General features: G+C 44.3%; 1 protein-coding gene across 3 annotated transcripts in view; it reads left to right on the top strand.

Moving 5' to 3' along the window:
• The window catches only part of lzts2a (leucine zipper, putative tumor suppressor 2a), a 207,360-nt gene that overhangs the window by 134,673 nt on the left and 45,367 nt on the right, over positions 1-27,320 (top strand). Inside the window, exon 2 of one of the 3 annotated variants that reach the window (XM_043713078.2) lies at positions 8,871-8,963. The exons of the other annotated variants lie outside the window; for them this stretch is intronic. The gene's annotated coding sequence lies outside the window, so the exon portion shown is untranslated. The remainder of the gene's footprint in view (positions 1-8,870; positions 8,964-27,320) is intronic. 3 annotated transcript variants of the gene reach the window in all.

The raw sequence follows: 27,320 nt of genomic DNA, 5'->3' as shown, positions 1-27,320 counted from the left end.
GTAATGGGGAGACTGGGATGGGCGTGGGATGAGAGTATGTGCAGCAGAGCTTTGGCCGGGTTGAAGGACATGGAGCGTGTGGCTTGGGAATGCTGTTGGCCGACCTTTGCAATATTGGAGCCTGGTGATACGAAAAGCATTTTTCAGTGGCGAAAAGATTGAAGGCTCTACTAATTCACCTCACTGAGGAGATACGTTGGGATAAATGCCAATGAGATATCGACATGCGTAGACTAAAATCAGGCTCAGGAAATTTGCATTTCTACAAGTCACCAAGCAAAGAATTGGAGTGTCTTTTGTTATTTTCTCTCCCACTTTCCTACTTTGTCCCCTCTCAAAGGCAGCAGCTTTTACTGAGCTCAGCTGATGTGGGAACTGGTTTACTCTCGGAGTCATTCACAGAGGCTTCACCCAGTGTCCATTGATGGCCCCCCTTTGCCACTGCAGTGAATGAGTAACAGTGAACAGCCAGGACCCTGTCTCATTCTCTTAACTCTGGGGCGAACGTTTGCATCTGTTACTGTCATTCTGACTGAGATCAGCCCTGGAGGGCCGGGGGATATCTGGCTTGGGCAGAGTGTTTTGCATTTCTAAATGCACTCCCAATCAGAGCAGCCACATTCTCCTTTCTCATAGAGTCATAGCACGGAAACAGTTCCTGCAGTTCAATGCGTCCAGCAGCTTCAGATTTTATTTTGTTGAACTTTCTTCATTCTTCCCCACCAACTCCACACCCAATTTTTTTCTTTAAGCTGTGGAGGTGCCGGTGTTGGACTGGGGTGGACAAAGTTTAAAAATCACACAACACCAGGTTATAGTCCAACAGGTTTATTTGGAAGCACTAGCTTTCGGAACACTGCTTCAGAGCACAACCACCTGATGAAGGAGCAGCGCTCTGAAAGCTAGTGCTTCCACATAAACCTGTTGGGACTGTAACCTGGCATTGTGTGATTTTTAACTTTTTTTTAAGAAAGCTTTCCCATCTTTGTCATAGAAATCCTACAGACCCTTTGGCCCAACAAGTCCACTCCAACCCTCAGAAGAATATCCTATCCAAACCCATTCCCCTATTACTCTACATTTACCCTGACTAATGCACCTAACCTACACATCCTTGAACACTATAATTTGGCGACACGCGTGTTGGACTGGTTATCCAGTCACCTGATGAAGGAGCAGCGCTCTGAAAGCTAGTGCTTCCAAATAAACCTGTTGGACTATAACCTGGTGTTGTCTGAACACTATAGTCAATATAGCATGGCCAATTCACCCTGACCTGCACATCTTTGGATTGTGGGGGGAAACTGGAGAAAACCCACACAGACACAGGGAGAACGTGCAAACTCCACACAGACAGTCAATGCATGGAGCTTTGTTTTCAGATTTCCTTTATCTAATCTTTGGTGAAGTGATTATATAAAGCAGCTTCCAGCTCGTGGAAGCTCAGCGGTCAGATCTTTTTCCCCCTTTAAGAGCAGAGAATGTAAACACAGCGAAAAAAAAAAATCAAGGGTGAGGGTTAAGGCTAATGTGGGAAGATCAATGGTACGTCGCATAAGCACATTCCTATTCAAAGGTCCCTGGACTCTATCACATCACTCAACGCACTGACAGACCCAGGGGTATAAAAAGTGTTGGAAACTCTCAAGCAGATCAGCCTATGACTGCTGCCCTCTGAGTGAACTGTTCAAACCTGAAAGCTCAGTCGAAAACAAGACCGTCTGCCCTTTACATTCTGCCAGATCTGTCATTGGAGAATGTGTCTACCTTTCCCTGAGGGTCCTTTGGCAGATTCAAAGGGGGCTGGGGTGAGGGGGTTGGAGGTGGAGCCGGTGTGATTTGGAGGGGGGGGGGGGGGTGGTTGCAGAGGAAAACTGAAGTGAACACATGGTTTTCGCAAAAATAAAAACCCCTTGTTTTAAAACGAAGCCTTCACTCGTGAGTCTGGCCCTGCCTGCCCTGGGAACTGATTATTCAAATTGCAGCCAGCACTCGTGAATCACTCAACGATTTTTAAAAAACAAATCAAAGAACTGTGAATGCTGGAATTCTGAAGGAAGGGTCCCGAAATGTTAACTCAGGTTTTCTCTCCCCGCACATGTTGCCAGACCCGCTGAGTTTCTCCAGCAATTTCTGATTTCGCTTCTGAATCACTCGCAAGTTACACAACTTAATCATTTGTGATTGAACATCCATTTGGAAGTACTGTGTACCGTTCTGGTCACCCTGTTGTGGGAAGGATATTATTCAATTGGAAAGGGTATAGAAAAGATTTAGAATCAAAGAATCCCTACAGTGTGGAAACAGACCATTCAACCCAACAAGTCCACACTGACCCTCCGAAGAGTAACCCACCCAGACCCATTCCCCTATTACTCTACATTTTCCACTGACTAAGGCACCATCCTATACATCCCTGAACACTGGGCAATTTAGCATGACCAATCCACCCACCCTGCACATCTTTGAACTGTGGGAGGAAACCGGAGCACTTGGAGGAAACCCACACAGACATTGGGGAGAATGTGCATACTCCACACAGTCGGTCACCTGCCAGTGATCGAACCTGGTTCCCTGGTCCTGTGAGGCAGCAGTGCTAACCACTGAGCCAGTATGTTGCCAGGACTGGAGGGTTTGAATTATAAGGAGAGGCTGGGACTTTTTCTCCCTGAAGTGTAGGAGGTCGAGGGGTGACCTTTTAGAGGCTTATAAGATCATGAAGGGTGTGGATTTAAAGTGAGAGATGAAAGCCTAGGTCTTTTCCCCAGGATAAGAGAGCTCAAAGCTAGAGGGCATAGGTTTAAGCTGACATGGGAAAGATTTAAAAGGGACCTGAGGGGCAGCTTTTTCACACACAGAGATCTGTGTGTATCGAGTGAGCTGCCAGAGGAAGTGGTGGCTGCAGGTACAATTACAACATTTAAAAGACATTTGGACAGTTACATGAATAGAAAAGGGTAGAGGGATATGGGCCAAATGCAGGCAAGTGGTCAGCATGGACGAGTTGGACCGAAGGGTCTGTTTCTGTGCTCAGTGATTCTAAGAGCTCAGCAGATTTGGCATCATTTGTAGAGGGAGAAACAGAGTTAATGTTTTGAGTCCTCTGACCCTTCTTCAGAATTAACCGGTACCTTGGTTTAACATTGTCATACCACTAAAAACACAGCACTCCCTCAGTCCTGCTGGGTTCATGGCATTCCCTGTGGGAAGTCTTGCATCTGAATTCTTTCGTCTTCCTTTGAGACTGATCCTGAAAGAAAGTTATTGATTTATTTTGTCGCTTTTATGTCCTTATGATGTCCTAAAGCCCTTTACAACCAATTAAATGCTATTTTTTGAACTGTAAGACTATTGTCATTTGGGAAACACAGCAACCTCTGACAAACTGCAATGTTTTCTGCTTGTACGGAGCTTGGTTATTACTGAGAAAAAGCTTTGATGAAGCTTTTCATTTTGCACTCATCAGGACAATTTGCAAGAAATACTAAAGGAAAGGGAAAACCATACTTTTACTGTGTGAGAGGGGAGTGCTGTAGACTGGCGAGGCAAAACACGGGCTGGGTGACTGCTTTGCTGTTTGTAAAAATGTTCTGCCTGTAAAAATGATGCTGAGCTTCCTATTGCCTGCCACTTCAACACCCCACCCCGTTCCCTGGCCAACACCTCGGTCTCAGGCTTGCTGCAGTGCTCCAGTGACGTTCAGCTCAGGATGGAAGAACAGCACCTCACTTTTTGTTTGGGGACCATGCAGCCTTCAGGACTCAATATCCAGTTCAGTAATTATAGGATCTGAACATCTCCTTTCCCACCCACAGACCCTGATATGGGTTACGTTCAGCACAGCCCACTCATTTTCACCCACTCATTGTCCCCATGATCACCTCTCTAACTGCTCTTCTTCCCTGGCTGCTTATCAACAATCCCTTTGTCTGCCAAACTTCTCTCTCTCTCGCTTTCTTTGTTTGGCTCCACCTTCCCCTATCTGTTCACTCCTTCTCCCCCCCCCACACCCTGTCACCAACATAAATAACACTTTTTTTTCCCCAAGTACTATCAGTTCTGAAGAAGGGTCACTGGGACTTCTAACATTAGCTCTGTCTGTCTCTGTACAAATACTGAGGAGAAAGTGAGGTCTGCAGATGCTGGAGATCAGAGCTGAAAATGTGTTGCTGGAAAAGCGCAGCAGGTCAGGCAGCATCCAGGGAACAGGAGAATCGACGTTTCGGGCATAAGCCACCCGAAACGTCGATTCTCCTGTTCCCTGGATGCTGCCTGACCTGCTGCGCTTTTCCAGCAACACATTTTCAGCTCTGTACAAATACTGCCAGACCTGCTGAGCTTCTCCAGCACTTTCCATTTTTATTTCAGATCTCCAGCAGTTCTTTATTTGATTGGATTTGTAGAGGTATTGGCATGGAAGATGCACCAGTTAATGACAGTTGGTAGTTAACTGCCAAACTTTGTTTGAATCTTAAACCAGGGATGTTGGTCAAAGCATTGCCCTTGGAAATGGACCAGAAAATGGCTGTAACCTATTATAAAACAGGTGCAGTTTGTTCTTTTCTGAACTCTGACCCCAATAATTAGTTGCATGTTGGATTCCTGGAGTCCTAATGGTTTTAGGTCTGCCATAGCAGCACCTTATCAGCATAGGATTCATCTGCCTTCTCCTCCATCCCTAAATGATTAAATGCTCGAAGCTAAATGACCTTCTCTCTGACTACCTCCGTAAAACTGCGAACATTCAGTTATTGAGGAGCTCTGAGTGGCCTATTGACAACCTTGCAACTCGCCCTGCCCCTAATCTTAGGCCAAATTACAGGTAACTAATATTTTGGAAAAGCCGAATACAACAACTTGCTGGAACCTACGTGTGCTCTGAATGTTACGTTCTCTCAGAGTGCTGACTTCTGCGGCACATAAAGGGTTGCAAACAGGATTGAACAAAAAAACACTGTTTGAGGCCTCTTGAGAGGTATTTCAATGCAACTGGAGAAAGTTGTCTCTCCTCTCCAGAAGTTATGTTCAGCACCAAGAACCCAAGAGGTCAGAACAGCTTCAAATACGTGGGTTCTTCACAAATGCAGCACCAGTTGTCGAAAAGTCCTGTTAAGCAGAACTAACATTTCAGCATTCCAGGGAGAAGAGTGCCATAGATTCGAGTACTGTTGAAATTCCAGTCAGCATTCAACTCTGTTAGATGCAAGTTTTAAACCAAGCATAGTATTTAATTGTGATATTCCCTGTCAGCTGTAATAATGATCGGGTTGCCTACCCCACACTGAGCATTATTAATCAACTGCATCCCTTGCCACATCTGACTGACTGGCTGACCCACCTACTGGTATATTCTGAGGATCACAGGAGTTCTACCATTCCAGAAAAACAGCACAAGCTTTGACCAAACAATCTTTACACTTATTTCCCAGTATTTTCATGGGGCTCTCCCATCAAACTGGTGTCAGTCATTCAGATGGATCATCGCATGGAAATCACCATGTTCTCTCACCTTTCACCTCATGAGACAGCAGTTAGTCAACCTTCATTTAGAAGTTACTTGAAACTTATTTCCTCTGCCTGTGGATCTTGCTGCATCACTCCCATCGGTAATGTTACCTCCCAGGCAGAAAGATTGTCACTGGAAGAAACACTGTGTGGATAGAACTCAAGTCGATATATGTTCTTCCTATCTGTCCATGCTGTCTCTATACCACTCACACAACCTTCTTGCCAATGTTGACGCTGTTTCAAAGAGAACAAAATACTTGCCCTTTCAACATTTCTTGACATTCTGTAAAATCCAACTCCGTGGAACATTGCTCCCAGATTTAAGAAGGCTCCAGCTCAGTAGCTCATGCTGTCATCTCGGAGTAAGAAGATTTCAGGTTGAATACTCATTTCAGCTCATTCCTGATGAAGGACTTATACCCAAAACATCAATTCTGCTGCTCCTAAGATGCTGCCTGACTTGCTGTGCTTTTCCAGCACCACACTCTCGACTATTTATTTCAGACATTGAGCACTAAGAGGTTGTCCAATGCTGCAGTGTGGTACGGAGGAGGTCTGTCTTAGCAAAGGTGCTGTGTTTTTAAGATTGTGGCAATTCACATATGACATGGTGGCTCAGTGGTTAGCACTGCTGCCTCATAGTGCCAGGGACCCAGGTTCGATCCCAGCCTCGGGCGACTGACTGTGTGGAGTTTGCACATTCTCCTTGTGTTTGCGTGGGTTTCCTCTGGCAGTTCAAAGGTGTGCCGATTAGGGTGGATTGGCCATGCTAAATTGCCCATAGCATTCAGGGATATGTAGGTTAGGTGCATTAACCATGGGAAATGCAGGGTTTACAGGGTCTGGGTGGGATGCTGTTCGGAGAGGCAGTGTGGACGTGTTGGGCCGAGTGGTCTGTTTGCACACTGTGGGGATTCTATGATGAAAAATTATGAAAAATTATATGAATGGAGACCAACAGTGCCCCCCCCAAGAAGGATATGAATAATACTGGAGGCTCACTGATGATGAGGTCCTGGGCCTCCTCCACTGCCATTCCCTCACCACCCGATGCCTGGAGGAAGAACACCTCATCTTCTGCCTCGGAACACTTCAACTCCAGGGCATCAATGTGGACTTCACCAGTTTCCTCATTTCCCCTTCCCCCAGTTCCAACCTTCCAGCTCAGCACTGTCCTCATGACCTGTCCCACCTGCCAATATCCCTTCCCACCTATCCACTCCACCCTCCTCTCTGACCTATCACCTCCATCCCCACCCCCATCCACCTATTGTACTCTTTGCTAACTTCTCCCTAAACCCCCCTTTTATCTCTCCACCCTGGAGGCTCCCTGCCTCCATTCCTGATGAAGGGCTTTTGCCCGAAACGTTGACTGTTCTGCTCCTCGGATGCTGCCTGACCAGCTGTGCTTTTCCAGCACCACTCTGATCTAATCACTGATGATGTTACCTAGTGTGATGGTGAAATGTCTGAAAGCAAACCTACATCTGGAACCTCAACCTGAGCTACAAATCTTCTCCAAACTTGATATAAATAATATTTTCTCCCTCCTAATTTGCACTCCCTGACCCCAGCGTAGAAGTCAGCTTTGGCTTCAAGTCTCTCTCTTTGCCTCTCTTCCTGTGTTCATGCTCGCAATGCTTTGCTCCAGTTTAGTGCATTTCGCAAACGGAAGTGTTCCAAAGAACGTATCCCTTGAAATAACAGCGCAGAAAAACAGGAGGACTCCAGTAGTTCCACTGTACAGAGGAGTCTTCCCAACTTCATCTTGTCCTGTTACCCGATGTGATTAATCTGAATACTTCATGTCCCTCCTACTGTCCCAAACCTGTGACTTGTCACCCAGTCTCGTAGTTTGACCTTCTTCTTTGCAGGGACCTCAGAATGGGCAAAATTCCTTTCCTTCCTCAGGTTTTCCCATCCTTTCACAGAATTGCAGAATTTGTATAGTGCAGAAAGAGGCCATTCAGTCTATCCTATCTCTACCAGCTCCCTGAAAGCACTTTTCCCTTAATGCCATTCTCTCACCTTCTCCTCATTCCTTTTCCGATAGCACCTTTGAATGCATTGTTTGACCCTGCCCCCACCACACTCTCCAGCAGTGCACTTATTCCAGACTTGAACTACTCACTGTGTGAGACATGTCTTCACCTCATGTCAATTTGCTTCTTTGCTTCAAATCTGAAACAAACAAGAACAAAAATTGCTGGAGAAACTCAGCAGATCTGGCAGTATCTGTGGAGAGAGAGTTCAGAAAGTCACGAGACATTGACTCTGTTTCTCTCTTCACAGGTGCTGCCTGACCTGCTGAGTTTCTGCAGCATGTTTTTGTTTTTGTTAGTTTCCGATCTCCTACATTTGTAGTTCTTTGTTTCACTTTAAATCTGTGTCGTCTTGGTCTGATTTCTTTCCTGATTGGGAAATTTCTGCAGCTTTTTCAATGTGTTCCCATCCTTCCTAAAGATATAGCCATCCAAAACTGGACACAATTCTTCAGCTAAGGCTGAACTAGTCTCTTATATAAATTCAACAGCACCTCGCTCCTTATACTCTATATTCCTGTTGTTAAAGTCTAGGGTACAGTGTGCTTTATTGATTCATGATCTTAAGGTTTTTAAAACCAAACAGGCTAGGAATCGTGAGTAACTCACCTCCTGACTCCCCAAAGCCTGCCCACCATCTACAAGGCACGAGTCAGGAGTGTGATGGAATACTCCTCACTTGCCTGGATGGGTGCAGCTCCAACAACACTCAAGAAGCTCAACACCATCCAGGACAAAGCAGGTCACTTGATTGGCATCATATCCACAAACACCCACTCCCTCCACCACTGACGCTCAGTAGCAGCAGTGTGTACTATCTACAAGATGCACTGCAGAAATTCACCAAAGATCCTCAGACAGCACCTTCCAAACCAACGACCACTTCCATCTAGAAGGACAAGGGCAGCAGATACATGGGAACACCACCCCCCGCAAGTTCCCCTCCAAACCACTCACCATCCTGACTTGGAAATATATCGCTGTTCCTTCACTGTCACTGGGCCAGAATCCTGGAATTGCCTCCCTAAGGGCATTGTGGGTCAACCCACAGCACATGGGCTGCAGCGGTTCAAAAGGCAGCTCACTCCCACCTTCTCAAGGGGCAACTACAGACGGGCAATACATGCTTGTCCCACAAGTGAATAAAAAAGAATCACTACCTCTGGGCTTCCAATTCTTTTTAAAAAAAGAATTTGCAACCTTGATGATGAGTTGCAACTTGAGACAGGCTTGTTGACTTTGATTTCTCAATAATACACAGTGACATATAGGCTCAAGAATTCAGCCCACAACTATCTGACTGCAATATTCTCATTGCAGTTGGTACGCTGTTACTGTGTCTCCCAGGCCCTGTCTGTGTTACGTTCTTGTTTCGCCAATCCAGCTCACTCCTGAAGTTACATCCCGTTGTAGGTGAGTACAGTCTCGTTGGTAAAAATTGGAGGGTGGTTTCAGGACTTGGGGCTGTGTTGGCACGTGGACAGCAAACTCTGAGCGAGCCACCTTCATGAATTGTCGGCCGGACAGGTTTGAGACTATGAACCAGCTCTGAGAGATTAAGGGGAAGGGATTATAAAAGCAAAGGGAAAAACAGTGACCTCTCTGTGATGTGGTAACTTTGGAGATGTGTATAAATAGGAAAACAGAGGATTGATTCAACACTAGGAAGACTATGGAGGCTGGTAAGCAGATGGATTGCTGCACTGATAATGGGGTACAGATGTTCTGCCCCTGGCTTTTGGTACTGTGCACAGTACAACTGAATGAAATACTATTCTTGGCATTGTTGTTCGATTATACTCTCTCTCCCCTACTGAGGTACACCGACTCTTTTAATTCAGTAAATGTTGAGATGGCTATTGAGAGCATCACATGGCTATTGAGAGCATATAAGGTGCAAATTAGTAGCAGGAATAGGCCAATCAGCCCATCAGACCTGCTCCTCTCAATCTGTAAGGTGGTGGTCGATCTGATTCCGTTTTAGATTCCATTTTCCCATCTACTCTCTGAAAACCTCCAATCCCCTTGTTTAACAAGAATTAGTGAGTAAATATCCAAGGACCTGAGTTCAAATCCCGCCAAGGCAGATAGTCAGAATGTGAATGAATAAAAATGGGGAATTAAGAGTCTAATGATGACCACGATTCCACGATTCCGTCTAATGATGACCACGATTGTCAGGAAAAACCCATCTTTTTCACTCATGCCCTTTAAGGAAGAAAACTGCCATCCTTACCTGGTCTGGCCTACATGTAACTCCAGACCCACAGCAAAGAGGTTGACTCTTAACTGCCCTCTGGGCAGCTAGGGATGGGCAATAAATGCTAGGCTAGCCAATGATGCCCTCATCCCAAGAATGAATTAAAAATAATGGTTTGCTTTGCCTATGGATAGTTCCATATTTTTGGAGTGGTGAAGCCTAAAGCTGTCCATCTCAAGTACTGACTAGTAACGTTTTGAAAGAGATGCAGAAATATGCAGCGTATGGAGTCGGGGGCAAAGAATAGGATTGAGTGTCAAGAGGTGATACTTTTACAAGTGGGTCTTTACAGAACGTCATCAGTTAAAAGATCAGGTAAAAGGTCTTACCCTCAAAATGCTTACTCTTTGGTCAATGTCCCAAAAACAGGTGGTTGCTTGTTATCATTGTACTGTTTGTGGCATCTTGCTGTGCACTAATTGCTGCATTCCAGAAGTGACTTCACTTCAGAAATATTTCTTTGGCTATTAAGTCATTTGGGAAGGCCAGAGGTTCAGGAAGGTGCTATACAAAGGTGTAAATTCTTCTCCCATTTAAGGGGATGAAGAGGCTGGGAAGTGATGAGTCATGTTGCAGATTCTCCATATTGCTTTAAAGAAGCTTTGCCTTGAAGTGAAACCTTGGTCATATATTCATCATGGAGCCGTAGAGAAACTATCCCTCATCCCCTCCAATGGTGATACTATCCAGCTTGTTGCATTGATCACAGATGAAGCCATATCCAATTACTTACATCTTTTGTTCTCTACGTTCCAACCTTAGTTCTCTTTGTATTCTGCTCCTGGGACTGAACAATCTCACCGACTCACTCTCAAAATCTCAACTGTCAAAGCATTTATAGAGTAATATAGTAGGGAAACAGACCCTTTGGTTCAACTAGTCCACGTTGACCATGTTCCGAAACCAATCTAGTTCCAATTCCCTGTGCCTGGCTCATATCCCTCCAAATGTTTCCTATTCATGAACTTATCCGAATGTTCTCTTAAATGTTGTAACTGTATCTGCATCTACCACTTCCACTGACAGTTCATTCCACATGCGAACCACTCTCTGTGTAAATAAGTTGCCCCTCAGGACCTTTTTAAAACCTTCTCCTGTCACTTTAAAAATATGCTCCCTAGTTTTGAGCTCTCCTACCTGAGAGAAAGGACCTTTGCTTTTCACCTTATCTATGCCCCTTATGATTGTATAAACCTCTATAAGATTACCCCTCAGCCTCCTACACTTCTGTGAAAAACGTCCCAGCCTTTCAGTCTATTTTTATAACAGACACCCTCATTCCCAGCAACATATCTTAAGGATAGTGGAATCAAGGGTTATGGGGATAAGGCAGGAACAGGATACTGATTGAGGATGATCAGCCATGATCATAATGAATGGTGATGCTGGCTCGAAGGGCAGAATGGCCTACTCCTGCACCTACTGTCTATTGTCTAACATTCTGATAAAACTTTATTTGAACCCTGTCCAGTTTACTGATATCCTTCTGTTTAAAAGACGTTTGGATTAGTACATGAATAGGGAAGGTTTGGAAGGATATGGGCCAGGAGCAAGCAGGTGGGACTAGTTTTGTTTGGGATTATGGACTGGTTGGACCGAAGGGTCTGTTTCTGTGCTGCCTGACTCTATGACATATGCTGTATGACATCACCACAAGAAATGACATCACCAACCCAAGGAAACCCGAACATTTAAATAGAAAGCGGGCTACACTACCAGCGCTTCATCCGGAGGCTCACTGAAGATGTTACCTAGTATGGTGATGAAATGTCTGAAAACGAACCTTCCAGCTCAGTGAGCAAACTTATATCCAGAACCTCAACCTGAGCTACAAATCTTCTCAAAACTCGCTGTATAACTCTATGATTATGACTCAATAACAGGGGGACCAGAACTGCATACAGTACTCCAGAAGAGGCCTCACCAACATCCTGTACAACCCCAACACGTTGTCTCACCTCCTATACTCAAAGGTCTGAGCAATGAAGGCAGGCGTGCTAAACACCTTCTTAACTCCCCTATCTACCTGTGATCCCCGTTCATCATTTCTGTAGGGACTGATCTGTTCAACCACACTCTCGTTCCCATCTTTGTTACCCTAGTCCTCAATATCTATAATTAATCCCACTCTCAGACACAAAAATAGAAATTGCTAGAAAAGCTCAACAGGTCTACCTAAAATGTTAACTCTGTTTCTTTCTCCACAGATGCTGCCAGGCCTGTTGTGCTTTGCCAGTAATTTCTGTTTTTGTCCCTGATTTATAGTGTCCATGGATCTTTCAATTTCCATTAATCTCATGTGACTACTTGCCCCCTTTCATCCAACAGACCTAGACTTGAAAAGATCTGGTGGGCAACTCATTTAAGTCACTCCCCCCACCCCAGATTCGGCTTTATCACGTCCTGTTCACATTCTCTAAACCTAATCCGAGATTGGACACAGCCTCACAATCACCCTGGAATGCAGAAATAATCTACCTGGTCTACTCTCTCTCTCGCAAATCATTCCCTGGCTATAAATGTCTTTACAGTTAGTCCGATTTTGGTGTGTGTTCTCTGGCTCCTGAACTTATTAACAGTCACTTTGCTTTAGCCTGACCCATTGTAAACATCTGAGAGCATTTTGTATACAAGAGGTGTGATAAGGAAATAGATCAGGAAGTCCCTATCCTGTGGTTTGCAGGGCGATGGATTTTATCTCATTAGATTCCAGAATAGATTGCGTAGCAAATGAATTGTGAAACTTGGAATAATTAATTTGCAGGGTCTTAAAAGAAACTACATCAGCTTGTGGTCCAGAATGTCTTGAATAGAGTGCAAATAAGGACAGTACCAGGCTCTGCAAAACAGCTCCCTGTGGCTTCTGTGTTTATTAGTGTCTCGACTAGATTGCCTGGAAGATGAAACGTGAAGGTTTCTGAATAATTGATGTCCAGTTTGGAAAGTCAGTCAGTCAGGGGGATGCCCTAGACACTGACAACAAGGAGCAATGTACTTGATATGTGTTAATTGTTTTACCAGGTGACACCCAATATATATTCCACAGTGATTTTAAATATTTTGGTTCCAATTAGAAGTGTGAATTAGCTCCTTCTGTAATCTGTTATGCTGCTGAATTTCAAATGAGCATGTAAACACACAACAGGGAATATTTTCTCCATCTGCATGTTTGCCTTATCAAAGCTAATAGCCTTGAATAAATAAATAGATTCTGACAAGAGCTGGAAGATCAGGTGTCCTCTGTTCCGATCAATGCCTCACGAGTTTAATGTCAATTAGCCATTCGATTCTGGCTGATATGTTTGTCAACCCCAATTCTCCTGCCTTCTCCCTGTCACCTCTGATCCCCTTACCAATCAAGAGCCTATCTATCTCTGTCTTGAACACACACTCAATGCCTTGGCCTCTACAGCTATCTGTGTTAATGAGTGCCACAGATTCACCACACCCTGGCTGAAGAAATTCCTTCTTATCTCAGTTCTAAAGGGTCATCTCTTCACTCTGAGGTTGTGCCGTTCGATCCTAGTCTCTCCTAGGAGTGGAAACGTCATTTTCATGTCCACTCTGTCCAGGCTTGTCAGTGTTGTGCAGGTTTCAGTCAGATCCCTCCCCATCCTTCCCAACTCCATCGAGTACAGACCAAGAGTCCTCAACCATTCCTCATATGACAAGCCCTTTATCCCAGGGACAATTTTTGTCAACCCCCTGTGGATCCTCTCCAATGCCAGCACATCCTTCCTTAGATTTGGAGCCCAACTGCTCACAATATTTCAAATGCGTCTGACCAGAATCTTATAAACCCTCAGAAGTACATCCCTGCTCTTCTATTCAAGCTGTCTCAAAATGAATGCCAACATTAGATATCCCTTCCTAACTGCCAACTGAACCTATGTGTTAACCTTCGATTTCCCAAGTCCCTTTGTACTTCAGATTTTCGAAGCCTTTCCCCGTTTAGAAAGTAGTCTATAGCTCCATTCTTTTGACCAGAGTGCAGAACCTCACCCTTTTCCATCTGTCACGTCTTTGCCCACTCACTTAACCTGTCTACGTCCTTCTGCAGCCTCTGCACTTCCTCAACATTACCTGTCCCTCCACCTATCTTTGCGTTATTGCAACAGTACCTTCAGTTCCTTTGTCTTGATTGTTAATATGTAATGTGGATCATGGTGGTCTCAGCACAAGGTTATGGAGCCAGGAGGTAAGAAGATCAGAACTGGATTGAGAGCAAAACTGAGGATTGTAAAGTGTGAAAGTAATAATGTAATACACTGGCATTGTTCCATCACCCCGACTGATAGGATCAATGGAAAAGGCAATAAATTGGATTAAATTCAATTTGGATCAGTGCTGATTTCTGAAATAGTGGGGTATTTTATGGGTTGAACATGGTTTTCACTTCATGGAAACAGAAGTAGTGTTCATTAACCGTGTACAATAGGAGTCACTGTGACTTCATATTCCCCCTCTGGTCATTAGGTTATTTATTGCTGCCCCATTGCAGTGCTTGACATTTTGGAAGAAAGCAGGGTTGTCTGTGCTCTGTCTTGGGCAGCTGGGCTGGCTCCGTGGTGAAAGCCCAAGTCTGCACTGTAATGCTCTGCTTCACACTTTGTAGAGATCAAAGCCACTGCACTGACCAGATTTGGTTTGTTTGTTGCCGAAGGAAATGAAACCACACTGAAGAAACCTCAATTCTAGTTGGGAAAGTACAGTGAAAGTGCATTCAACGTTAACCCTTCAGAAAGAGAACTGGACAAACAGAGGAGGGGGAAAGGATTGTAGGATCTTGTGGAATCAGCAAGGTTGTGCAGCTAATTGGAAAGTACTTTCAAAAGGTCAGCACATGCACACACTGGACCAAAAGGCCTCATTAGTGCTACATTATTGTAAATATGTATTGAGTGGGTGCAGGAGCAGAGGGACCTGGGTGTGTATGTGCACAGATCATTGAAGGTGATAGGACAGATAGAGAGAGCAGCTGGTAAAGCAAACAGTGTCCTTGACTTTACTAATAGAGGCATAGAGTACAAGAGCAAGGAGGTGATGATGTTGGAAGTGTACAAGACATTTGTTCAAATGAGTACAGGTAGTTCTCGGATAGTGCACGTTCCGGCAGCACGATTTGCTTATAACGTTACTGAGGAATTAAGGAACGGTATTTGCATGAACGCTTACTTCCGCTCACAATAGCGCAATTCTAGCGGTGATTGTTTTCTGTGCTTCGCTCTGTGTACGCACTGACATCAGCTGCTGACAGAGCAGTTTTCTGAGAGAGATACATTGAGCAGCTTCCTGTGGAAGGTACACTACTCTTAGATTACCCTTTCTTTTTGAAAAAAAAATGTAGGAGCATAGTGACAAGAATGCAAGAAGCGTCCTGGTGATAAAATTGTGAGTGGTGAACGCAAAAGAAAGACAAAACATTGGAAGAGGAGCTGGATATTACAAAGCGTTTTGAGCGTAAGGAGAGAATTTGTGATACAGCTCGCTTAACAGCAATGAGGGAGTCTACCTTATGCACCATGATGACCCTCTGTCCCTGCAATAACAATATTTTTTAAACGTACTGTGTTAAATTTATTTTGTCTCATTGATAAATATGATTTCAACCTTCACTCAGGCTGTGCTATACTTTGTGTTAGACTTTTGGGTGATTTTTGAGCGATCGTAATTGATATTTACTGCTGATCTGCCCCTAACCCCACATTTCCCATAGGCCCCATTATTTCGATTAAGCAATTTTCTGTTAAGTGAGGTTTCGTTGGAACCCAGCAACGGGGTTATAGGAGAACTACCTGTACAGTGAAAAGTTATTAAGTCACCATTGACACTGCCATCTTAGGAGCAAATATACCAAGGTACAATCCTTAGTTATAGTGTCATCGAGATGTACAGCATAGAAACAGACACTTCGGTCCAACCCATCCATGCCGACCAGATATCCCAACCCAATCTAGTCCCACCTGCCAGCACCCGGCCCATATCCCTCCAAACCCATCCTATTCATATACCCATCCAAATGCCTCTTAAATGTTGCAATTGTACCAGCCTCCACCACTTCCTCTGGCAGCTCATTCCATACACGTACCACCTTCTGTGTGAAAAAGTTGCCCTTTAGGTCTCTTTTATATCTTTCCCCTCTCACCCTAAACCTATGCCCTCTAGTTCTGGATTCCCTGACCCCAGGGAAAAGAATTTGCCTATTTACCCTATTCATGCCCCTCATAATTTTATAAATCTCTATAAGGTCACCCCTCAGCCTCCGACGTTCCAGGGAAAACAGCCCCAGCCTGTTCAGCCTCTCCCTATAGCTCAAATCCTCCAACCCTGGCAACATCCTTGTAAATCTTTTCTGAACCCTTTCAAGTTTCACAACATCTTTCCGATAGGAAGGAGACCAGAATTGCACACAATATCCCAATAGAGAAATGAAAAAAATGTTGCAATACAGATATAGATATTATAACCATAGGTCAGAAAAAACAAGAAACAATTTAAAAAAAACAAACGTCACAGTCTCTCCCCAAGGATAGACATGATTTGGAGATGCCGGTGTTGGACTGGGGTGTACAAAGGTGGTCAACCACCTGATGAAGGAGCGGCGCTCCGAAAGCTAGTGCTTCCAAATAAACCTGTTGGACTATAACCTGGTGTTGTGTGGTTTTTAACTCTCCAAGGGCTGTGTGCGTTGTGTCCAGTTGTGGGTGCTACATTATGGGAAAGCTGTCAATGTGTTGGAGAAAGTGCAGAATTGATCTATCAGAATGGTCCCAGGAATGAGGAATGTCAGTGAGAAGGATAGATTGCAGAAGTTGTGATTGTCACCCTGGGAGAGAAAAAGGATAAGAGAAGATTTGGTAAGAGATTTCCAGAACTCCTGAGATGGCTGGAGAGTGTAGCGAGGGAGAAGCTACTTGTAAAAGATGCAGAAATGAAGAGGCACATTAAAGTGAGGTACAAATGAAGCAAAGCTGATGTGAGAGAACACTTTTCTCACCCAGCGAGTAGTTAGGATGTGGAATGTGCTGCCTGAAAATGTTGTGGAAGTAGGTTCCATTGAGGCTTAGAAATGATATGCAGGGATATGGGAGAAAGGCAGGAGATTGGCATGACGGGATAGAACTGATGCTGGCACAATGGGCTGAATGGCCTACTTTTGCTCTGTAGAAATTCAGTGATTCTGACAGGTTTGACTCCCCCCCCCCCCCCCCACAGAATGGAACGATGCTCAGTCTGTCTGCTTTACTTCTCAAGTTGTACACATTTAACATTTGAGCAATGAAACAGAAAGGCACAGTGAAGGTTTTGTGTGAGACCCAAACCATGTCCTTGCTTGGTTTGTTGTTTGCTGCAGGGAAATGCCACCCTCAGTCCCTGCTGGGACTTGGACAAAGCTGGGATACAAACAGATGGATTGGGACAGGGTTGGGGGCAGTCCCAGCACGACCAAGAAAAGGACTCGGCAGATAGTTTCCCAAAGTCTGTTCCGTACATAATGCCACCAACGGCAATTGGTGTTGAATGCCACCCCTTTACCTATCAGTGGGTCCACTGAGCAATCCAGCCAACAACCATGAGGAATGAAGGGTGGGGACAGTAGTGACCTTGATACATCAGCACACACACAGTCTGCCATTGCTTTCTCCATTAAGCTCCAGGGTGTGGGTATGGAATGAGCTGCCAGAAGAAGTGTTGAAACTTTATTGCTGGAACAGCACAGCAGGTCAGGCAGCATCCAGGGAACAGGAGATTCGACGTTTCGGGCACAGGCCCTTCTTCAGGAAACCTGATTCCTGAAGAAGGGCCTGTGCCCGAAACGTCGAATCTCCTGTTCCCTGGATGCTGCCTGACCTGCTGTGCTGTTCCAGCAATAAAGTTTCAACTTTGATCTCCAGCATCTGCAGACCTCACTTTCTCCTGCCAGAAGAAGTGGTAGAGGCTGGTACAATTACAGCATTTAAGGCTGGCACGGTGGCTCAGTGGTTAGCACTGCTGCCTCACAGCGCCAGGTTTGATTCCAGCCTCGGCCAAATGTTTGTGTGGAGTTTGCACATTCTCCCCGTGTCTGCGTAGGTTTCGTCTGGGTGCTCCAGTTTCCTCCCACAGTCCAAAGATGTGCAGGTTAGGTGAATTGGCCATGCTAAATTGCCCGTAGTGTTAGGTGCATTAGTCAGAGGGAAATGGGTCTGGGTGGGTTACTCTTCGGAGGGTCGGTGTGGACTTGTTGGGCTGAAGGGCCTGTTTCCACGCTATAGGGAATCTAATCTAAACATGCCCCACCTGCCAACACTCGGTCCATATCCCTCCAAACCCTTCCTATTCGTATACCCATCCAAATGCCTTTTAAATGTTGCAATTGTACCAGCCTCCACCACTTCATCTGGCAGCTCATTCCATACACGTACCACCCTCTGCGTGAAAAAGTTGCCCCTTAGGTCTCTTTTGTATCTTTCCCTTCTCACCCTCCAGTTCTCCACTCCCCCAACCCAGGGAAAAGACTTTGTCTATTTATCCTAACCATGCTCCTCATAATTTTGTTAACTTCTATAAGGTCACCCCTCAGCTCCGGGAAAACAGCCCCAGCCTGTTCAGCCTCTCCCGATAGCTCAAATCTTCCAACCCTGGCAACATCCTTGTAAATCTTTTCTGAACATTTTCAAGTTTCACAACATCCTTCTGATAGGAAGGAGACCAGAACTGCACACAATATTCCAACAGTGGCCTAACCAATGTCCTGTACAGCCGCAACATGACCTCCCAACTCCTGTGCTCAAAGGAAAGCATACCAAACACCTTCTTCACAATCCTATCTACCTTTGACTCCACTTTCAAGGAGCTATGAACCTGCACTCCAAGGTGTCTTTGTTCAGCAACACTCCCGAGGACCTTACCATTAATTGTATAAGTCCTGCTAAGATTTGCTTTCCCAAATTGCAGCACCTCGCATTTATCTGAATTAAACTCCATCTGCCACTTCTCAGCCCATTGGCCCATCTGGTCAAGATCGTGTTGTAATCTGAGGTAACCCTCTTCGCTGTCCACTACACCTCCAATTTTGGTGTCATCTGCAAACTTATTAACTATATCTCTCATGCTCACATCCAAATCATTTATATAAATAATGAAAAGTATAGGGCCCAGCACCGATCCTTGTGGCACTCCACTGGTCACAGGCCTCCAGTCTGAAAAACAACCCTCCACCACTACCCTCTGTCTTCTACCTTTGAGCCAGTTCTGTATCCAAATGGCTAGTTCACCCTGTATTCCATGAGATCTCGCCTTGTTAACCAGTCTCCCATGGGGAACCTTGTCAAACACCTTACTGAAGTCCATATAGATCACATCTACTGCTCTGCCCTCATCAATTTTCTTTGTTACTTCAATAAACTCAATCAAGTTTGTGAGGCATTATTTCCCGCACACAAAGCCATGTTGACTATCCCTGATCAGTCCTTGCCTTTCCAAATACATGTACATCCTGTCCCTCAGGATTCCCACCAACAACTTGCCCACCACTGAGGTCAGGCTCACTGGTCTATAGTTCCCTAGCTTGTCTTTACCTCTCTTCTTAAACAGTGGCACCATGTTAGCCAACCTCCAGTCTTCCGGCACCTCACCTGTGACTATCGATGATACAAATATCTCAGCAAGGGGCCAGCAATCACTTCTCTAGCTTCCCACAGAGTTCTAGGGTACAACTGATCAGTTCCTGGGTATTTATCCACTTTTATGTGTTTCAAGACATCCAGCACTTCCTCCTCTGTAATCTGGACATTTTTCAAGATATTACCATCTATTTCCCTACATTCTATATCTTTCATGTCCTTTTCCATAGTAAATACTGATGCAAAATACTCATTTAGTATCTCCCCCATTTTCTGGGGCTCCACACAAAGGCCGCTTGCTGATCTTTGAGGGGCCCTATTCTCTCCCTAGTTACCCTTTTGTCCTTAATATATTTGTGAAAACCCTTTGGATTCTCCTTAATTCTATTTGCCAAAGCTATCTCATGTACCCTTTTTGCAATCCTGATTTCCCTCTTAAGTATGCTCCCACTTCCTTTATACTCTTCTAAAGATTCATTCGATCTATCCTGTCTATACGTTGTATATGCTTCCTTTTTGTTCTTAACCAAATCCTCAACTTCTTTAGTCATCCAGCATTCCCTTTACCTACCAGCCTTTCCTTCCACCCGAACAGAAATATACTTTCTCTGGGTTCTCGTTATCTCATTGCTGAAGGCTTCCCATTTTCCAGCCATCCCTTTACATCTGCCCCCAGTCAGCTTTTGAAAGTTCTTGCCTAATACTGTCCAAATAGGCCTTTCTCCAATTTAGAACTTCAACTTTTAGATCTGGTCTATCCTTTTCCATCATTATTTTAAATGTAATAGAATTATGGTCACTGGCCCCAAAGTGCTCCCCCACTGTCACCTCAGTCACCTGCCCTGCCTTATTTCCCAAGAGTAGGTCAAGTTTTGCACCTTCTGTCGTAGGTACATCCACATACTGAATCAGAAAATTGTCTTGTACACACTTAACAAATTCCTCTCCATCTAAACCTTTAACACTATGGCAGTCCCAGTCTATGTTTGGAACGTTAAAATCCCCTACCATAACTACTCTATTATTCTTACAAATCTTACAGATCTCCTTACAAATTTGTTTCTCAATTTCCCTCTGTCTATTAGGGGGGGTCTATAATACAATCCCAATAAGGTGATCATCCCTTTCTTACTTCTCAGTTACACCCAAATAACTTCCCTGGATGTATTTCTGGGAATATCCTCCCTCAGCACAGCTATAATGCTATCTCTTATCAAAAATGCCACTCCCCCTCCTCACTTGCCTCCCTTTCTATCCTTCCTGTAGCATTTGTATCCTGGAACATTAAGCTGCCAGTCCTGCCCATCCCTGAGCCATGTTTCTGTAATTGCTATGATATCCCAGTCCCACGTTCCTAACCATGCCCTGAGTTCATCTGCCTTCCCTGTTAGGCCCCTTGCATTGAAATAAATGCAGTTTAATTTATTAGTCCTACCTTGTCCCTGCCTGCCCTGACTGTTTGACTCACTTCTGTTCTCAGCTGTACCCCATCTCAGATTTATCTCTTTCCTCACTATCTCTCTGGGTTCCACCCCCCACCTTACTAGTTGAAATCCTCCCAAGCAGTTCTAGCAAATCTCCCTGCCAGTATATTAGTCCCCTTCTAATTTAGGTGCAATCCGTCCTTCTTGTACAGGTCACTTCTACCCCAAAAGAGATTCCAATGATCCAAAAATGTGAATCCTTCTCCCATACACCAGATCCTCAGCCATGTTCTATCCTCCTATTCCTGCCCTCACTAGCTCGTAGGACCGGGAGTAATTCAGATATTACTACCCTTGAGGACCTCCTTTTTAAATTTCTGTCTAACTCTCTGTAATCTCCTTCTGAATCTCAACTTTTCCCTTCCTATGTCGTTGTTTCCAATGTGTACAATGACCTCTTGCTGGCCCCTGTCCCCCGTGAGAACATTCTGCACCCTCTCTGAGACATCCTTAATCCTGGCACCAGGGAAGCAACACTCCATTCTGCTTTTTCGCTGCTGGCCACAGAAACATCTGCCTGTACCTTGGACTAGAGAGTCCCCTAACATAGTTGATCTCTTGGAACCTGATGTACCCCTCATTGCATTAGAGCCAGTCTCAATACCAGAAACTTGGCTGTTCATGCTATGTTCATCTGAGAATCCATCACCCCCTACATTTACCAAAACAGCATACCTGTTTGAAATGGGTATGGCCACAGAAGAGTCCTGCACTAACTGCCTATCTCTCTTACCTTTCCTGGAGTTAACCCATCTATGTGACTGTATCTGAGACTTCCCCCCCACCCCCTTCCTATATCTGCCATCCATCACATACTGTTGCTGTTGCAAATTCCTCATTGCATCTAACAGTCTCTCCAACCGATCCATTCGATTTGATAAGATTTGCAACCAACAGCATTTATTGCAGATATAATCCACAGTAACCTGTAAACTCTCCTGAAGTTCCCACATCTGACAAGAAGCACATATCACTCCACTAAAGGCAATTTTTGCTCCTTCACAATCTACAGACCCAGAAAATAACACTGTCTTATTCCTCTACAAACACTGCCCCAGGTTAAAACTATTCACTCATCTGTTTCTGTGCTGTGAACTTCACCCAAACAGGTTCCTCTAAGATTAGTTGTGAATTTCACTGTTTGTTAATTTTCCCAGCTGCACTCCGATGTCCAGCGATACCTGAATTCAAACAGCAAGGCAGTAACTGTGCAGGTTCTTTCTCTCTCTCTCTCCTGCACTGTCCTCACCATGTGCTTCCTTTGTCTGTACCTCTCTCTTTTTAAAACTGCTGTTGTTTTGACCTTTTTTTCAAAGTTCCAAAATAATGCAACAGCATATAAAACAGTAATTGCTGCTCCTGGGATTCGAGGAAATCGCCTCCAACACCTAAAATACCTCAAAAAAGGAGCAGCTGTTACAGCCAGAAATTTTTCCCGTCCTCCATCTTGGATTACCCAGAATCTTTGCGAGAGAGAGAGAGAGAGAGACAGGAGCACCACAATGGGTCTGAGCTCCAACATACTCAACAGCACACAGTTACCCAGTTGCATGACTGTAATGTTAAAAGCCACACAACCACAGATTATAGTCAAACAGGTTCATTTGAAATCACGAATAAACCTGTTGAACTATAATCTGGTGTTGTGTGACCTATGACTTTGTCTACTCCAGTCTAACACCAGCACCTCCACATCATGTCTGCAGTGATTAGATCTCTATGCCCCCACTTCCAGTTCTTGAAGGATTAGCATATGCAGTAATGTTAATCAGAATGGAATTCTAAGTTGCCATTATTTAACAATAACTGAAATGTGATGTGAGCAAATAACTAGGGAGATTTGCAGGCTGGATACATAGTCCTGGTGCATATTAAAATGGAATGAGATCTTTGTGAAGAGAGAGCCGCTCGCTTGCTCACTTTATTACACAGTAATTGCTCTTTGCAAAATAACGCCAGATGCTGCCTCTGATGTAATCTTTTGTTGAATATACCCGGAAATGAATGGCTTTATTAAAGTTTTATATGAGCATCTGTCCCACTGACCTACCCTGACACTTTGATCCTGAGGGAGACAGAGAGCAAAGCAATGAACAGCTCCCACTTGAACGTTTAGAAGGTAAACATAATCCAAATCTAACAGAAGGATAAGGAGCTGTACAGGATGAGGAGAAGGGAAAGCCTGAGGTCAGGGAAGTTATTTAAGAGGAATCTTCAGTGAGTCTGATGTTACTGGCACTGACACACACACACACTCGTACTCAAACATATATACACACACATATTCATACTAAAACACACACACACTCAAACACACACATCCAAATACACACACACACTCTCTCTCTCTTTCTTCCTTCCCTCACACCTCACTCACTCTCTCTCTCTCGCTTTCACCCCTCTCTCACTTTGTTTATCTCGCTTTCTCTCTCTTTTTTCCCCCTTTCTCACTCTCTCTCTCTCTCTTGCCTGCTCTCTCTTCCCCCTTTTCACACACACACTCTCTCTCTCTCACTCTCTCATTTTCTCTCTCTCCCTCTTGCTCTTTCTCTCTCGCTGTCTCCCTCCCTCTCTCTCACTTTCTCTCTCTCGATCTCTCTCTCACTTTCTCTCGCTCTGTCTCTTTCCCCTTTCTCTCTCTTCCCCTCAATCTCTCTCTCACTTTCTCTCTCTCTCTCTCTCTCATCCCCTTTCTCACACTGTCTCACTCTTTCTTTCTCTCTTGCCTTCTCTTGCGCTGTCTCTCTTTCTCTCGTGCGCACACTCTCTCGAACCTGCTCCACCCTTCATGACTGATCCAACATTCACATCCATTTCCTTCGTTTTCCCGTAACCTTTGATTCTCCGAATGATCAAAAATCTATATCTATATGTATGTAATCATGATCTATATGGACTTCAGTAAGGCATTCAACAAGGTTCCCCATGGGAGACTGGTTAGCAAGGTTAGATCTCATGGAATACAGGGAGAACTAGCCATTTGGATACAGAACTGGCTCAAAGGTAGAAGACAGAGGGTGGTGGTAGAGGGTTGTTTTTCAGACTGGAGGCCTGTGACCAGTGGAGAGCCACAAGGATCAGTGCTGGGTCCACTACTTTTCATCATTTATATAAATGATTTGGATGTGAGCATAAAAGGTATAGTTAGTAAGTTTGCAGATGACACCAAAATTGGAGGTGTAGTGGATAGCGGAGAAGGTTACCTCATTACAACAGGAGGGTAAATGCTGAGAGGATGTTTCCCCTCATGGAAGAGTCTGTGACTAAAGGGCATAGTCTCAGAATTAAGAGGGCATTAATTTAATCCTGAGATACGAAGGAAATCTTTCTCGCAGAGGTTGAGAGTCTTTGGAACTCCCTGCCACGGAGAGCTGTGAGGGCAAAGTCCTTGTGTATATTTAAGACTGAGATGGAGTCATAGAGATGTACAGCACAGAAACAGATCCTTCAGTCCAACTTGTCCATACTGACAAGATATACCAAACTAATCTAGTCCCACTTGCCAACACCCGGTCCATATCCCTCCAAACCCTTCCTATTCATATACCCATCCAGATGGCGTTTAAATGTTGTAATTGTACCAGCTTCCACCACTTCCTCTGGCAGCTCATTCCATACATGCACCACCCTTTGAGTGAAAAAGTTGCCCTGTAGATCTCTTTTATATCTTTCCCCTCTCACCCTAAACCTATGCCCTCTAGTTCTGGACTCTCCGATCCCAGGGAAAAGAATTTGCCTCTTTATCCTATCCATGCCCCTCATAATTTTGTAAACCTCTATAAGGTCACCCCTCCGCCGCCAACGCTCCAGGGAAAACAGCCCCAGCCTGTTCAGCCTCTCCCTATAGCTCAAATCCTCCAACCCTGGCAACATCCTTGTAAATCTTTTCTGAACCCTTTCAAATTTCACAACATTCTTCTGCTAGGAAGGAGACCAGAATTGCATACAATATTCCAAATGTCTTGTACAGCCGCAACATGACTGCCCAACTCCTGTACTCAATACACTGACCAATAAAGGAAAGCATACCAAACACCTTCTTCACTATCCTCTCTACCTGTGACTCCACTTTCAAGGAGCTATGAACCTGCACTCCAAGGTTTCTTTGTTCACCAACACTCCCCAGGACCTTACCATTAAGTGTGTAAGTCCTGCCCTGATTTGCTTTCTCAAAATGCAGCACCTCGCATTTATCTGAATTAAACTCCATCTGCCACTTCTCAGCCCATTGGCCCATCTGGTCACGATCCCGTTCCCGTTGTACTCACACTGAAATCAGTGGGAATCGGCGGGGTTATTTCAGGGTTGCTCGAGTGTAGTTCAAGATGACAGATTAGGTCAGATATGCTGGAAGAAACTGTTGTAGCATTTGAAGATCTTGTACAATCTGTAGAACAATGGGTGAAACAGCAACAAATGAAAAATTGGCATGTCCATGTTTTCAAATATAAAAATAATAAAAACTGATAAAGTTCTAGATGAAGTCCTACTCATTAAATTCCAAGCAGTGTTGATTCACGATAAGTTTTGAGGCTGGGTAGGAAGTTAGCTGAATGAGTAGAAAAGTTAGGAGCTGATCATTCAAGCAGTTTTGTTAGAATGGGAGAATTTTGTGCATGGAATATCTCTGGGTAGAAATGCTACTCTCTCTGATTTATGTATGTGACCTGGAATCAGCAACTCCACATAAAGTGGCCAAGCATATAAATCACATCAAATGTGAAAGGCGAGATGTAGCTCTGAAATCACAGAATGGTTTTTACCAGACCATCACGATGACAGAGTATTGACAAAGGCAAGTTAACGCAGGCAGGTGTTGTACATTGGGAAAGAACAGTAAAAGATTTGTGTCCAACGTGTAAATCAGATGAAGGTCAAAGACTTGACATAAAATATGCATATCTCAACCTTTGAAGCCTTTAAAAATTCCCCAAATGTAAAAGTGAATGACTGGTATAGGATTAGATGATCGTCCTTTGGTATCTGATGTAATCAGTCAGTATTAAACCCCCTGTCCATTTTCACACTATAGCCTCTAGTACCTGTTTTACCCATTGAACTCAGCTCTAAGGGACCTGTTACTGAAACATACAGAAGAACCAGGAGCAGGAGTAGGCCGCCTGGCCCCTCGAGCCTGCTCCGCCATTCAATAAGATCATGGCTGATCTCTTCCTAGCCTCGGCTCCATTTACCCGCCCTCTCACTGTAATCCTTAATTCCTTTACTGTGCAAAACAAAAATCTATCTTAGCTTTAGAAACATTCAATGAGGAAGCCTCAGCTACTTCACTGGGCAGGGAATTCCATAAATTCACAACCCTCTGGGTGAAGAAGTTCCTTCTCAATTCAGCCCTAAAACTGTGGCTATGGGGTGAAAACCCCAGACTATTTATGTGAGTCATAGACTCATACAGTACAGAAGAGACCCTTTGGTCCATCAAGTCTGTACTGGCAAAAATACACTATTACCCCAATTGCTTGCATTAGGCCCATTGTTTTGAATTTTTTAACATTGCAAGTTCTCATTCAAGTTTGATGTTTCTTGCTTCAACTCCCCTCGTGGGCAGTTCATTCCAAACCCTCATCACCCTCTGGGTGAAAACGGTTTTCCTTAAATCCCCTCCAAATCTCCTGCCTTTTCCTTTAAAATGATGCCCCTTTGTTACTGATCCTTCAAGTAAGGGAAACAGCTGCTTTCTATCCACCCTGTCCTTGCCCCTCATAATCTTACACACCTCCCTCAGGCCCCCCCCTCAACCTTTTCTGCTCCAAAGAAAATAATCAGAGCTTATCCAGCCTCTCTTCATAGTTAAACTGCTAGAAATGTGAGGTTACATGCTGAATATTTGCAAAGTTATGATTTGTGGGTTGGAAAAATGGGAGTGATTTATATCCCATGAATTTACAGTAAGTGGTTGTTTCAGATTGATATCCAGAATGCAGGCGTGGTCAATAAATGGAATGAAGATTAGATACGGTTATGAAATAAAAGAAAGGATTTAAGGAACAATTGAACATGACAGCGTTGAGACATTAAGATCCTTGCAGATGGAAAAGGTAAATGGGCTGAATGGCTTTCTACCTCTGTGATTATCATGGAATTCAATAACAGTTAATGCAAGGAGGGGTCTGGATGTGTTCAATAGATAGACTTTGAATTGGTTAGTGCTCAACAGGGTATTTGAAAATCCTAGTATTGCTGTAGTCAGGTTCTCAACTCAGGTGGATAGAGCTTGTAAGAAGGCCTATGGTGTATTAGCGGTCATTAGCAGAGGGATTGAATTCAAGAGTCGTGAAGTGATGTTGCAGCTGTACAGGACCTTGGTAAGGCCACATTTGGAGTACTGTGTGCAGTTCTGGTCGCCTCACTTTAGGAAAGATGTGGAAGCTTTGGAGAGGGTGCAGAGAAGATTTACCAGGAT

Source organism: Chiloscyllium plagiosum, unplaced genomic scaffold, assembly GCF_037043375.1.
Source record: "Chiloscyllium plagiosum isolate Xiang-an unplaced genomic scaffold, Cpla_swu_hap1 HiC_scaffold_22, whole genome shotgun sequence".
In the NCBI taxonomy this organism is placed as follows: Eukaryota; Metazoa; Chordata; class Chondrichthyes; order Orectolobiformes; family Hemiscylliidae; genus Chiloscyllium; species Chiloscyllium plagiosum.
This window is presented reverse-complemented; position numbering and strand designations above follow the sequence as displayed.